The 15,893-nt window shown below is 39.5% G+C and overlaps 1 pseudogene; it reads left to right on the top strand.

The window, feature by feature from the left end:
- The first annotated feature begins 14,459 nt into the window (after positions 1 to 14,459).
- LOC110217480 (E3 ubiquitin-protein ligase MARCHF5 pseudogene) lies at positions 14,460 to 15,253 on the top strand (annotated as a pseudogene).
- The last annotated feature ends 640 nt before the right edge of the window (positions 15,254 to 15,893 follow it).

The raw sequence follows: 15,893 nt of genomic DNA, 5'->3' as shown, positions 1-15,893 counted from the left end.
GTTCCCTGAGAGCACAGCCCTGGTGGGGTAGCTACCTCCCGAGCTTCCGGCCCACAGACTGAGGGGAAATCCAGTGGCTGATCAGAGAGGGATTGCAGGGATCTCTTTGCCAGTGCTGAGGCAGGAATCTCTTGCTTTGCCCATGCTTGGATCTGGGTCACAGTTCTGGGTGGTGGTCCTGGGGTGAGGAGGAGTGCTGGTGTGGTGGAGCTCCTAGTGGCTGTGGAGAGGAAACTCTCCTCACAGTTCCAGGACAGAAAGGAGTACTTGACCAGAGCTCAGGCCAGGAAAGGAGTAAACACCTCACCCCTTACCATACCACCTTGCAAGAACTGAAAATTTACAGGTACCTACAAGTATCTCTGAAAACACCTGTACAAACCCCCAAAGCTTGGGACAGTACATTCTCCACATACCTTAACAAAGAGTTTAAAACTCAAGTAATTGGCCAGGATCATGAGCAAGCAGCGCAAAGAGTCAGACTGTATTATCTTACTTTGGTGACAAAGAAGATCAAAATATACAACCAGAAGAAGACAAGAGTCAAAGCTCCTACATCCAAAGCCTCCAAGAAAAATATGAATCAGTCCCAGGCCTTGGAACAGCTCAAAAGGGATTTTGAGAAGCAAGTAAGGGAAGTAGAGGAAAAACTGGAAAGAGAAATGAGAGTGATGCAAGAAAATCATGAAAAACAAGTCAACAGCTTGCTAAAGGAGACCCAAAAAAATACTGAAGAAAATAACACCTTAAAAAATAGCCTAACCCAAATGGCAAAAGAGGTCCAAAAAGCCACTGAGGAGAAGAATGCCCTAAAAAAAAAATTGGCCAAATGGAAAAGGAAGTCCAAAAGATTACTGAAGAAAATACTTCCTTAAAAATTAGAATAGAGCAATTGGAAGCTGTATAACTTTATGAGAAATCAAGACACTGTAAAACAAATCCAAAAGAATGAAAAAATAGAAGATAATGTGAAATATCTCATTGGAAAAACAACCGACCTGGAAAATAGATCCAGGAGAGAGAATTTAAAAATTATTGGACTATCTGAAAGTCATGATCAAACAAAGAGCCTAGACATCATCTTTCAAGAAATTATCAAGGAAAACTGCCCTGATATAGTAGAACCAGAGGGCAAAATAGAAATTGAAAGAATCCACAGATCTCCTCCTGAAAGAGATCCCCAAAGGAAAACTCCTAGGAATATTGTAGCCAAATTCCAGAGTTCCCAGGTCAAGGAGAAAATATTATAAGCTGCCAGAAAGAAATAATTCAAGTACTGTGGAAACACAATCAGGATAACACAAGATTTAGCAGCTTCTACATTAAAGGACTGCAGGGCATGGAATATAATATTCCGGAGGGCAAAGGAGATAGAATTACAACCAAGAATCACCTACCCAGCAAAACTGAGTATAATCCTTCAGGGGAAAAAATGGTCATTCAGTGAAATAGAGGACTTTCAAGCATTCTTGATGAAAAGACCAGAGCTGAAGAGAAAATTTGACTTTCAAATACAGGACTCCAGTGGAACATGAAGAGGTAAACAAGAAAGAGAAATCATAAGAGACTTATTAAGGTTGAACTCTTTGCATTCCTGCATGGAAAGATGATATTTATACTCATGAGACCTTTGTCAGTATTAGGGTAGTTGGAGGGATAAAATTATATGTATAAATATATAGATAGATAGACAGATAGACAGATAGATAGATAGATAGATAGATAGATAGATAGATAGATAGATAGATAGATAGATAGATAGATAGATAGATAGATAGAGGGCACAGAGGTGAGTTGAAGTTTAAGGGGTCATATCTGGAGAATAAAATTAAGGGATGAGAGAGGATTATACTAGGAGAAGAAGAAAGGGAGAGGTAGAGCAGGGTAAACTATCTCACAAAAAAAAAAAACAGAAAAGAAAAGGCACTTACAATAGAGGGAAAACAGGGGACGTGAGAGGGAATGAGTGAATCTTATTCTCATAGAATTTGGCTTAAGGAGGTAATAACATACACATTCAATTGGGTATGGAAATCTTCTTACCCTACAGGAAAATAGGGGGAGAAGGGGACAAGAGAGCAGGGGGTTGATAGAGAGGAGGGAAGATTGGGAAAGGGGGTAATCAGAAGCAAATACTTCTGAGGAGGGGCAGGGTCAAAAGAAAGAATAGAATAAATGGGAGAGCAGGATAGGATTAAGGGAAATAGAGTCAGTTTTTCACAACATGTCTACTATGGAAGTGTTTTGCATAACTGCACATGTGTAACCTATATTGAGTTGCTTGCCTTTCAATGAGGCTGGGTGGGGAGGGAGGAAGGAAGAAAATTTGAAACCTAAAGTTTTAAAAACATATGTTTAAAAAAAAGTTTTCACATGCTACTGGGAAATAAGAAATACAGGAAATGGAGTACAGAAGTCTATCCTGCCCTACAGGAAAATAGAAGGGGAAGGGGATAAGAGAAGGGGGGGGGAGATAGAAGAGAGGACAGACTAGGGGAAGGGATATTCAGAATGCATGCCATCTTGGGATGGGGGGAGGGATGAGACAGGGTGAAAATTTGGAACTCAAAACCTTGTGGAAGTAAATATTGAAAACTAAAAATAAATTTATATTTAAAATAAAATTTTAAAAAAAGAACTTATGATGAAAAATGCTATCCAACTCCAGAGAAAAAACTGATGGAGTCAGATTGAAGCATATTGTTTTTTACTTTATTTTTTCATGGTTTTTGCTTTTGGTCTGTGTTTTATAATGTGAGTAATATGGAAATATGTTTTGCACTATATAAAATTTCTTGCTTCTCAATGAAGGGAGAGAAGAGGGAGAATGTAGAACTCAACATTTTAAAAAACAAATGTTAAAAATTGTTTTTACATGTAATTGGAAAAATAATTTTTTTTTAAATAAGAGCGCTGAAGCAAAATATTTTACATTGCCACTGGGATTAGTTCTGGAATCTGGCCCTGTTTGCTCTTTCATTATTGCTAAATGTTGCATTCAATTTTTGTTACTTAAAAGGTAAATATGACAGGCACCCTGGGTAATTTGTGAGAGGTATGGTAGATTTCCTATTTAAGCATCCAAATTTAGGTGGTTTGGGGGCGGGTGGAGCAGGGCATGTATCTGTGTTTTAAATTGAGTATTTTATTTTGCCCATACTTTTCTCAGGGCTGGGTTTACAAGTTTCTTTGCAAATTTGTATTCCAACTCTATCTTCTACCATAAGTTAGTAGGTTAAAATCATTGAAAAGGATGGAAATTGGATGACTTGCTATTGCAACATTTTCAAAGGCAATTCCAAAGTTTTTAGCATTTAGAGTCCCAACCCTAGTGTTGGAGGAAACATACTTAGATGTTGAGTTTAGCCATTCTTGGGTCTACTCTGTGGAAAAAACACTGGTCAAGGAGAATGTGGAGCAATGAAAGAATTCTGGATTTGTAGTGAAAGGACCAGAATTTGAATAGCAACAGTGGTATTCATGTAGCACTTTAAGGTTTACAAAGCACTTTACAAATGTTATTTCATTTTATGCTCACAATAACCCTGGAAGGTAGGTGTTGCATCATTTACAGATGAGGAATCTGAGGCACAGAGTAAGTGACTTGCCTGGGGTCATACAGCTAAGATGTAATTTTTTTATTTATTTTTATTTGTCTATGTATTTATTTTTGCCAAGGCAACAGGGTTAAGTGACTTGCCCAGGATCACAAAGCTAGTGAGTGTCAAGTGTCTGAGGCTGCATTTGAACTCAGGTCCTCCTGACTCCAGAGCCAGTGCTGTAACCACTGCACCACCCAGCTGCCCCAGCTAATGAATATTTGAGGCAGGATTTGTACTCAGGTCTTCCTGACTCCATGTCTAACATTCTATCCACCGTGCTATTTGTTGCCTATAAATCATATCTCTACCTACTACCTGCCAATGTATGCAGTTTCTTCATCTATAAAATGAAGGCATTAACAGAGATGACCCCAAAGGTCCCTTCTAACTATAAATCAATAATCCCGTGCTCAGGGTTTTAATTCTTCCTCTCAGGTAAGGTAGTGCTAGCTGTATGACCACAGCTAGTCATACAACCTCCATCTGAACTTCAGTTTTCTTATCTGTAAGATCTGAGTAATAAGTAACACCTTTAGTACTTACCTCACAGGGTTGCTTTGAGAATAAAATGAGATAACTCACTCTGTCAACATTAAAGCACGATAGACATGCCAGTAATTATCGTTAGGCCTGTGTTGTAAGATTAATGGCATGGGCTGTGGCTAACTCTAAATTCCTTTCAGCAGCCCTTATCGTGGCAGCTGAGCATTTTAATAATAAGTCACAATTCAGAAATAAGGCTGTGTCCCAAAAGTTCAAAATTTTAACAAAGAAATTGAGAAATAGTTTTGAATTTGGTAGAATCTAGTGAAAACAGCACTGGATTTGGAATAGGAGGACTCCAGCTTTGCTCCTTGGAAAATGGATTATGTCTAGGGTCTCAGTTTTCTCCTCTTAAAAAAAAAAAAAAAAAGAAAAGATTTGGAATAGATAATCTTTGCGTTCCATTCTAAGTCCTAGGATTCTCCATTTCCAGTCCAGCCCACAAATGTCTGTTTAAAGCAAAATATAACCAAAGTAGGGCATTGTATTGTTAATAAGCTAGCTGCCCTGTGCAACAATGTGTCTGCAGGAAAAATACTGTTTGGTACCCAGGAACCCAGCTCCTCACTGCAGCTCTGGCAACAAGGACTTCCCTGTTTCCCTACCCCAAAACTCCTCCCCATAGCCATGGTGAGGATAAGATTAAGGTTAGGAACTTCAAGGGGAAAGACCTGAGACAGGAACTCTGGTTTGAGGATTAATGATTAGGCTGGGGAGACAGAGAATAAGGGGGATGGTCCAGGGGCTAAGTCACCCTTAGTGAGGAATAGTGGGAGGGTGCTGTGGTAAATATAGAGGAGCAGAGATGGGGAAGTTCCCTTTCTCCCTCCTCCTCCTTCTCCCTCATCCTATGAGAGTTCAGTCAAACTGAGACCGTTAGAGACCTTAGCTTAAAAGGGCCAAGGTCTCCCACTGTATCAGGAGTAATTTCCAGTCATTCTGATCTATATCTGGCCACTAGACCCAGATGGCTCCAGAAGAGAGAGTGAGGCTGGTGATTCTGCATAGCCCTGCCTCACTTAAATCCAATTCACTTGCAAGTCAAGGCATCACCTTCCCGATGACATGGTCCTCTTCCAGAATGAAGGACAAACTATGAGAGTCTCATAGATTTCCCTTCATCACTGCCCACCCACAGATTAGCCAGGAGGAAGAAGGAGCAGGAGGAGGTACATAAGTAGATTAAGGGTTACGTAGTATTGATAGAATGGGATTTTCTCTCCCTTTTCCCCCATTCATTGAACTTTTCTCACTCTCACCTTCTTCTACTCAGCCACCACAAAGCCATCCTTACCACCCCAGGCACTGAAGCTTGATGAGAAATAGGGAAATGGAGCCCCGGGGATGGGGGTGGGGAAAAGCATCAAAAGAGGGAAGTCCCGTGTTCCCTCAGGGTCTTTAGAGCTGGGATATGCAGTAATGATAGTTAAGGGGTGGAGAAGGAGAGGGAAGTCCCCAGCAGCCTTCTAGAAGAAGCAGCTATTGGTAGGTAATCCACATGAAGCCAAACCGAAGATTGCTTGCCAGAGTACTAGGCAAAGTGAGAAGGAAAGAGCCCCTTGCTGTATGTACTCACCCTACCGAGGGACTGCAAGAGTAAGGATTGGGAAAGAGAGGACAGACTCCTTTTATTTGCTCAAGTAACTCCTCTGTTTTGGGAGGAAGGTAAATGAAGAAACTGGGAAATGGAGATGCGCTAAAACCCCATCCACATTCAATCTCACTGTTCCTAGACACTTCCCTCTCCACCCTGTGGATTTCCCCAGTGTTGCCTGCTCATAAGTAGCTGTTACATCTTCATCAGTTGTTTGGACACATCAGAACAGGGAAGAGTAATTACTGACAAGGAGAAGGGAATCTCCAAAATTGAGTGATTGAGCAAATTGTTTGGGAAACATATAATATACATAATTTCAGGTTCATTGATTTCAGAGGAGAAGGGGATAATTAATTCAATTCAAGGTCTGATATTACTAAAAGTCTAGGAAGAAACAAAAGTATGATAGCTCATTAATTTGACAAAACATTAACCACTAGTATGGTTCAGTAGAATGAGTGCTGACTTCAGTCAGAAAGTAAGTTCAAAACCTATCTCTGCTACTTGTTACCTGTTTGAGTTTGGCCAAGTTACTTAGCCTCTATGGACTTCGGTTTCCTCATCTGTAAAATGAGGAGACTAGAAGAGGCTAAGGTCTCCTTTTGATCCTACAACATTATATATGCAAGGCATGTGCTAGGGGCACTGACAAGCATACAGAGATGTGTTCTAGAAGCTTACAATCTAATTGGGGAGTGAGGAGATGCATAAGATTATATACAAATAACTATTCTACTTACTGAGTGCAATGTAATGTGTTTCCTCACCTGACTTCCCTATTTTTCTTTCTTTTTTAACAACAAAAATGACATTTATTTTCTTGATATACCATAGACTCCCTCCAATCTTCACTGCCTGAAAAGCCATGCGGGTTAGATTTCATGCCTCTCCCAGGATTCTTTTGTACACTTAAGGACACTGGGAGGAAGTCTGTGCAAACAGTTCCACCATTACCCCCCATCACTAATCTTTGAAATCTTATAGTCAAGAGGATTTTCTTCCTCTATTTCACCCTACCCCTAGTCAATCACTTGGCAAATCCTCCATGGTGTCAGTCATTCATCCCTTTCTCTCCTTTCCCATCACCTCTACCCTAGTTCAGGCTCCCATCACCTCCTGCATACTATGCCATAAAACACTGTCAGGTGCTATTTCTCAACAAACTGCTCTCATTATGTATCTCTCTACTCAGAAACTTTCAGTGGTACACCGCTGCCTAGCTAATAAAGCCCAAATTGCTTTGTCTGATATCCAAAGCCCTCTGTGGTCTAATTCCAGTTTACCTTTCCAGCCTTATCTAATACTGCCCTCTTTCATATGCTCCACCCTCCAAGCAATCTGAACTACTCATCATTCCTAAAAATGCTCCCAATACCATGTCTCTGAGTCTCAGCTAATGCCAAGCCTTTATTGCCAGAATGCTGTCCCCACTACCTCCTTGGATACTACCTCAATTAAGTCTTTTCCAATAGAACCAACCCAAAGGGATCCTTCCCTCCTATGAACTTGTACAGTATTTTCTTCCTACTTCTTTCGTGCACTTATCAAAATTTTATATATTTATTTGCATAACTGATTTGTCTCCCTTATTAGATTGGCAATTCCTTGCAAACAAGGAATGATGTTTTATTCAACTTCGTATCCAACCTCAGTGCCTAGAACGTTGCCTAGCACAAACATACCCAGTAACTGTTTATTGAATGAAAAAAAAAATGAACAAATAATCACTGGAGAAGGAAATATTTGATCGGCACCATAACAGTGGGTGCAGACAGGACATGCTATGGACATTCAGTGGAGAAAGAGATCACTTCTAGCTAGTGTGGTCAAGGAAGGATTCACTGATGATATGGGTTTTGAAATTAGAACTTGAAGGATGACTAGGTTTCATTAGGTAGAGAAGTGAAAGAAAGGTATTCCCAGAAGAGGGAACAACAGAAACAAAGATATGGAGGTAGGAAAGAAAGAGTCCTGTTTGACCTACAATGAGTAGGCCAGCCTGGCTACCCTGTAGAACACACTTGGGGAAATCACATTGTAAAGGTAGGTAGGGTTTATATTCTTCCCTGTTTCTGTTGAAAGTATCATTATCTTTCCAGTCTCCCAGATTTGCAATCACAGAATTATCCTCAACTTCTCCCCAACTCAAATCCTCCATATCCTCCACCCCTCTATCCAGTCAGTTACCAATTCTTGTCATTTCTACCTACACATCTCACTCATAAACCCTAGGCTGTTGCCACCAGGGACAACTGCCAGAAGTTAGTGAAGGCTACATAAAAAAAAAAAGCCAGATACCCACTTAGCCATGGTAACTGGGAAGCTCCCCAATCTGTCCCCCCTTCTTTGCTGTGGTGTAACTTTTGGAGAGACACTGTGGCTTAGTGATGGAATATCAGACTTATAGCCAGGAAGACCTTAGTTTAAATCCCAGCTCTGAAAAGGACTAGCTGTAAGTAATCTGGTCAAGTTACTTAGATTTTCTAAGGCTGTTTCCTCTCCCCTAAAATGTGGCTGATAATAGCACCTACCTCCCAAGGTTGTCATGAAGTTAAATGAGATAATCTTTGTTACGCACTTTGTAATCCTTAAAACGCTACATAAATACCAGCTATTATTCTACAAATGAAGAAACTGAGGCCCAGAAAACTTAATTGAGTCTTCTAGCTAATGAATGGCTTCAGGTCTTCTGGCTATAAAAGTTCAGTGCCCCTTTTACCACACTACACTGACATTTCCATATATTATATTCCAAGATACCTCCAACCAGAGCTATCTTTAAGCCAAGGTGAGGGCTATGGATCCAGAAGTCCTAGAAAAAAAACCAGCGTCTATTGATTCCATATCTACATAGAAAAGAAGAGTTCTGTTTTCAAAGATTTGTAGGCTTTCCCTGGCTGAGAGAACTGTCCTGTTTCTGGCCTTTCCCTTTAACTAAAAATTGCTAACTGTAAGTTACTGGCTATAGTTCTTAGTATATTTAGAGACAACTATGTTTGGAATTTTCCGTAGAGTTGCTTACAGTAAGTGACCAGAACTGTCCCTCTGCATCACTGTCTACCCTTCGCCTCTCCCTGCAACCTAACCCACACATTATGACATAATTATCCAAGATTTTGTTCTATGTTTTTGTCTTGCTGGTGGGAAGAGGAAGGATAATGAAGGGATTTTTTTTTCCTTGAGGATTCTTTGAGCCTCAGCATCTTAAACCACTAATTATATCACTCTTACATGAAACTGCTGACAGGCTTTTTGTAGTACCCACTAACTTCCTCTCTCTCTTCATCATTTCCTCTTAAGAGGTTATTTCCTATGACTGTCAGTTCTTTCCTTCATCTAATAGCTATATTAAAAAAATTTAAGACCAAAGATTTTTTTTTAATGACCGTGCCTACTGATAAATCTGTACTACAAAGTGACACAACCAAGGTCTGACATTGCTATCAAATGGAAAATCAATGGCAGCAGTAAAATAGTAAGAAATACCACTACAAATATCCTCTCCTTGACCCTAAAACACCAGAGGAAGGAGATTGTTTAGATTGCCACATCCTTAAGGGCAGAGATCGTCTCACTTTTGTGTTTGTATTTGGATTCAGCATGCCCAAAACTGAGCTCATTATCTTTCCCCCCAAGCTCTTCCCTGCTCCTAACTTCCCTTTTATTGATGAGGGTACCACCATCTTGCCAGTCACCCAGGCTCACAATCTAGCCATAGTTCTCAACTCTTCATTCTCTCTCACCCCCATAATAACAAAACCGTTGTTACGTCCTGTCAATCATACCTTAGCAACATCTTTTGTATGACTATACTTCTCTTCTCTGACGTTGCCACTACCCTGGTGAAGGTCCTCATCACCTATTGTAATAGTCTGCTGGTTGGTCTCTCTGCCTCAAATCTCTCCCCATTCCAGTCCATCCTTTACTCCACAGGTATGATCATGTTATGCCCTCCACCCCAATCAATAAACTCCAGAGGCTTCCTACTACCTCCACAATCAAATGAAATCCTGTTTGGCTTTTTTTTTTTTGCTAGGCAATGGGGTTAAGTGACTTCCCCAGGGTCACACAGCTAGTAAGCGTTATGTATCTGAGGCTGGATTTGAACTCAGGTCCTCCTGAATCCAGGGTCAGTGCTCTGTCCACTGAGCCACGTAGCTGCTCCTCTATTTAGCTTTTAAAGCCCTTCACAACCTGGTGTCCTCTTCCCTTTCTAGTCTTCCTAGACTTTATTCTCCCACCCCTTCCACCTACTCTGTAATCCAATGGTACTGGCTTTCTTGCTGTTCCATCTTCCAACTCCAGGTATTTTCCAGGCTGTCTCCCATGCCTGGAATTCTCTTCCTCCTCATTTCCATCTCCTGGCTTCCCTGACTTCCTTCAGATCTCAGCTCAAATCTCTCCTTCTACAAGAAGCCAAGTTCCTCTAGTGCTAATGCCTTCCCTCTTCTGATTATCTCCAGTTTTTCCTGTCTATATTTTATTTGCACACAGTCATTTTGCATACTGTCTCTCCCATTAGTCTCAGCTCTTTGAAAGCAAGGACTGTTTGGTTTTTGTTAGGGTTTGTTTTGTTTTTGTTTTTTGTTTTGTTTTGTTTTTAATAATTGTCTTCTTTTGTTTCCTTTTCTTTTACCCCCAGTACTTAGCACAGTGCCTAGTACTTAGGAAGCTTTCAATAAATGTTTATTGATTTATATCCTCAGTACCTAGGATGGTGTCTGCTACATAGGAACTTAATATTGGGTGAATAAAACATAAAATGGCGTCCTTATCTTTGAAGAGCTTGTAGGTCTTAGGGAATAATGTATGTGTATGTGAAACCACATGTTTAAAGTTCTATAACCTACCTTGTATATAAGTGCTAATGTGAAGAGCTCTGGACCCAGGTGCTGGGGGAACTGCTCAAGGCCTAGCTCAGCCCCCCTCCCTCCTGGCCTTGAGCAAGCTACCGTATCTCTTTAGGCCTCAGTTTCTTCATATGCAAAGTGGGGGTAATATTTGAATTGCCCATCTCAGAGGGTTGGTGTGAGAATCAAATAAGAGATACATCAAGTACTTTATAAACTGCATAAAGATGCTATATTGATATGTTATTGTGCTAGTTTCATTCTTCATTTCTTTTTTTGATGAAATTAAAATTGAAATGGTCCTGGGACAAGTCACTATTCTTTTATATTTAATGTCCTGTAGATTTTTGTACAGGTGGATAAAATAACTGCTTTTTGTCATTTATTATTAGAAAGTAATAATAAATGGACATTTATTAAGAACTACTATGGGCAAGACACTGTGCTAGGCACAGGGAACACAAAACCAAAAATTAAACAGTCCTTGACCTCAAAGAGCTTATGTTATGCTAGGGATGCAACATGTGTGTATGTAGCCAATGCAACATACAGACAAAATAACTTCAAGAAGCAAAGGGTGCTAACAATTAGGGAGATCAGGAAAAGATTCATGTAGGAGGTGAGCTAGGCTTTCAAGAAAGCATCATTCTTTCATATTGACTTTGATTTTCCCTTTGCCACTTGGAAGAAGACAACTATAATAAATGTCCATTTATTAAGGTTATATCCATTTATTATCTCCTAGATTAGTCTTTCTCCAGTTCTCTTCCCTGTTATCTATTTGATGCCAAGACCATTACGAACTCTCATGCTTCACTTGCTACTTTGAATGGCGTGTGTTTTTGGATGGCCTTTTGGATTTTCCCATGTCTAAAGTCTGTCTAGAAGGTGAGATTGGTGGCCAAATAATTGTCACTCCATGAGCCTCTGGTTTAGCTCCCAACAGGTTCTTCTTGACATAGTATGGCCTAGTCTATACATGAGTATAGTATATTCCAGAGCTGCAATGAACTATGAAGATTTTCTATGATTGGTAGGAAGGGTGAGAAGGAAAAAGCTCCTAAAAAACATCCCTGCACATGGTCACAAAGTTTCCCATAGTCCTAAGCTTCAGAATTCCCAAAGACAGTGAATCTGGGAAATGTAGTGCCCAAAGCAGCTTGACCTCACTATCTCTGAGCCTCTTTTCTATCTCTGTTTCCTGAAAAACATACCCTTGTGGTTCTTATGAGGGAAGAGAAATAAGAGGAAGTTATACTTCAGGTAGAGCTTGAATTAATTCTATTTCTACAGTACTAATAGTGTTCTTCTTGTCGTTGTTCAGTAGTTTCAGCCGTGTTCGACTCTTCATGACGTTATTTGGGGTTTTCTCAGCAAAGATACTGGACAAATTTGCCATTTCCTTCTTCAGCTCATTTTACAGATTAGGCCCTGAGGCAAACAGGGATTAAGAGACTTGCCCAGAATCACACAGCTAGTCAGTAAGAGGCCAGATTTGAACTTAGAAAGATGAGTCTTCCTGATTTCAGGCCCAGTACTATACCTACTGTGCCATCTAGCTGCCCTACTGATGATGTAGTCACAAGAAATTAAAATGAAAAATTTTTCCTGAATATTTTACTAAGCATTTTCCACAGGCTGTCTTTGTTTCATTATCATTAATCCCCATTCCATTCTTAATAACCTCTTCAAGTTCTTAGTAACAGTATATAAAATATGGCAGAGTCCCCAGACACTATGTGGGAAAATGCACTTTTGTCCTTTATTATATTCAGTTCATTTTTTTCCCCTAGGCAATGGGGTTAAGTGACTTGACCAGGGTCACACAGATATTTAGTTCATTTTTAAGAGGATATTAACAAACTGGAGAGCTTCTGAGGATATCGATGGAATAGCAAAGAGATCAGTTTATAGAACTAGAGAAGCTAAGGATAAGTCTGGAGAAAAGAAACGACAAGATTTTTTTATGGTGGGAGAGAACAAAGAGAGGGATGTGATTCCCACCTCAGATATTTGAAGGGCTGACTTTCTTCCACCATCATGAATCCATCCACCTGTGACTTCTGATTGCTATTGCTCTCCTAAAAGCCTCTTCAGGTTCTGAAGAATGCTGTGTAAACATGGAAGAAGGAAAAAGGCAATGAAATTGACATTGAGCTCCACTATTTCCTGCAAAAGTTTAACCAGTGTAAAGCATTGGGCATGATGCGAAAGTCATGAGAGACTAGAACCAGCCTTAGCCAACACATATTTGATCTCCTTACTGAGATCTCTGCCAAGCAGAAAGATATGTTAGTAAAGGGCAACGCCAATTTGAAACATAAGCACATTTGTAAAACACCACAAAAGGGAAGGGGGGAGATTTATGAGTAGTATTGCCTCATAAAATAGTGAAAAACAGAGGAAACGAAAGCAAGTCTACCGAAAGCTTATCGTAACACCCAACTGCCAGGTCATCCCAAATGAAACTGGCGGAAGGGCAACAAATAAACAAAAAAATGGAACTGATTTGTCATCATCTCCATAAAAATCTATTTTCCTCACAAAATACACCCCGAGGAACTTATTCTAGAGATAATATACTCTTGGAAGTATTTAGAGTTCATTTCAAAAGAAATATCAGGGAGGAGATTAGATAGATAGATAGATATAGATAGATAGATAGATAGATAGATAGATAGATAGATATAGATATGGTAATCAGCACTTCCCCACACACAATGAAGTATAAACAAAGCTGAGCTAAGTTTCCTAGGCTGGTTCCTAGTACCCTGGCTCAGTACTGAAGGATTGGTGCTTTGGGATGATACAGAAATCTGTTGGTCCTTATGATGGCATCAGGGAGGCAATGTCCTATACAGGGTCCAAAAGGAAGAAGGATTTCCTATAGATGGCTAGGTCCTCCAGATAATCTTATTTGAAGATATATTGATGGCATGAAGCCTCAGAATTCAATAGGGCCTCATCAATGAAGTCCATCCCAGCTCTGCTATTTACTATGTATGTGACCTTGGGTAAGTTAGATAATTTCTCTCATCCTCAGTTCTTCATCTGTAAAATGAGATAATTCAACTGAAAGAAATGAAACAAGACTTTTTAAAAAAAAGAGTTAATTTTTTAAATAAATGAAATGAGAAAAATGGAAAAGAAATGAGAGCTATAGAAGAAAGAATTTGAAAGGGAATTAACAACTTGGCACAAGAGGTTAAAAAAAAACACCTAAGTAACAAATGCTCTGAAAATTAGAATAGACAAAAAGAGGTCAATGACTCCATGAGACAACAAGAAATATTAAAACAAAGTCAAAAGACTGGAAAAAATAGAAGGTAATATAGTTATCTCAAAAACAGATGACTTGGAAAAGAGATCAAGGAGAGAATATTTAATGATCATTAAACTATTTGAAAGCTATGACCAAAAAAAAAAAAAGCTTAGATATCATATTTCAAGAAATCATAAGAGGGGCAGCTAGGTGGCGCAGTGGATAGAGCACCAGCCCTGAAGTCAGGAGGACCTGAGTTCAAATCCGGCCTCAGACACATAACACTCACTAGCTGTGTGACTCTGGGCAAGTCACTTAACCCCAATTGCCTCACTAAAAAAACAAAAAAGAAAAAAAAAGAAATCATAAGAGAATGCTGCCCAGATCTCTTAGGACTGTAGGGCAGGCTGATGCCTACACCATTGCTGGAGAGCTGAACCAGATCCCAGAGTGCTGAAGAACTGGAAAATGTTCTTGCAGAACCACTGTCACCACTCTTTGAAAAATGCTAGAGTAACACAGATGTGCCCCAATACTGGATAAGAACAGATGTTTAGATTTCCAGAATAGGGAAGGGAATAGAATCTGCAACACTATAAAATAAAAAATGCTGGGTATGTTTTGCCACTGATGAAGATGATCAAACATCTGAATGGATGAGACCATGCAGGTGCAGAGGACCTACAAAATAGGTTCACCAACCTTGTCTACAATGCTGGGTAGGTGAAACACAAAGAGGAAACAGTGCGGCATGTGTGGCATGTCCTCAGTGCAATGCAGAATACTTAGTAGTATTTCTAAAGTTGGGTCCAGTTGTTTATGTCTTGGATCTTGCAGATAGACTGATATCAAAAGCTTGTTCATTTGCTGCAGCAGAAATAATGGTTGGTTCTATCTATCAGACTGCTATAATTTATGGAGCTGTGACAGTAATGCAGGTGGTAGGCCATAAAGAAGGTTTGGATGTGATGGAAAGAGCTGATCCTTTATTTCTTTTAATTAGACTTCCTACTATTCCTGTTATGCTGATATGCAAGATTATTCATTGAGAAGACTACGTTCTTATATCGTAGCCCAAATACTCTACTTAACTATAGATTTCGAACAGCATGTTTCCAGGGATTGGATGTCCTGTTCCTCGCATTCCAGCTGAGGCAAATCTTCTGTCAGATCATGTCTGCTACTCGACTTTTGTGGGCAGCTCTTGTCTTTCCCATTATTGCTATAATAGTTGCAAAACATGTTCAGTAGTGTTAACTTCAATCCACAAAGGACAGTCTTGGGTAGAATTGCTTTGGTTGCCATAAAAGGAGCATTTAAGGTTTACTTCGAACAGCAACAAGATTTGCATCAAGCACACCACAAAATTCTTAATTATCCAGACCAAGAAGAAGCATAAGGGTATGACATCCCATCGTTCAACCACCTCATCTGAGAATCTTGTGGTGTTCTGATACCATCATTATTGCAAAGTCAGAGAGACTTGTGATAAGCCACTGCTCCTATGTTTTTTAAGACATATAATAAAGCACTTATGGCAGGGGAAATCCTCTCAGTAATCACAGAACCTAAGAATGTCATTTGTTTTCACTGTTTTATACATATTTCATGGCACTTATCTGATCCATTTTCTTAGCATGATAAATACTGGATTTTATTTGTGTTTTCCCTAGACAGAAGTGTAAAGATCAAATTGTACAGTTATTAAAGAGGGCACAGGCTATTGCATGCAAATGCCTCTTTTGTATATTCGTATATTTACTATTTTCTTACACAGAATCAACTCAACAATAAGGATACCATAGGAGGATTCCTTATTCGAGTAAAGAATTTAACTGAGGAACAAGAACATGTGTTAATTTGGAGAAAATAGAAATGTTAATATGGAGGAAATAGAAAATCACTTTAAGTTATGCAATGGATACGAAACCAAAAATGTATGAAGCCACTCAATTGCATACCTGGACAACCTAGATTCTGTTGAATATTTTTCTAACAATATAATATCCTCTAAAATATATGAAAATTCACAGAGCTTC

This window comes from Phascolarctos cinereus, unplaced genomic scaffold, assembly GCF_003287225.1.
Source record: "Phascolarctos cinereus isolate Bilbo 61053 unplaced genomic scaffold, phaCin_HiC Scaffold_726;HRSCAF=1367, whole genome shotgun sequence".
Classification (NCBI taxonomy): Eukaryota; Metazoa; Chordata; class Mammalia; order Diprotodontia; family Phascolarctidae; genus Phascolarctos; species Phascolarctos cinereus.
The sequence above is the reverse complement of the archived record's forward strand: the minus strand, read 5'-3'. Positions and strand labels throughout refer to the sequence as shown.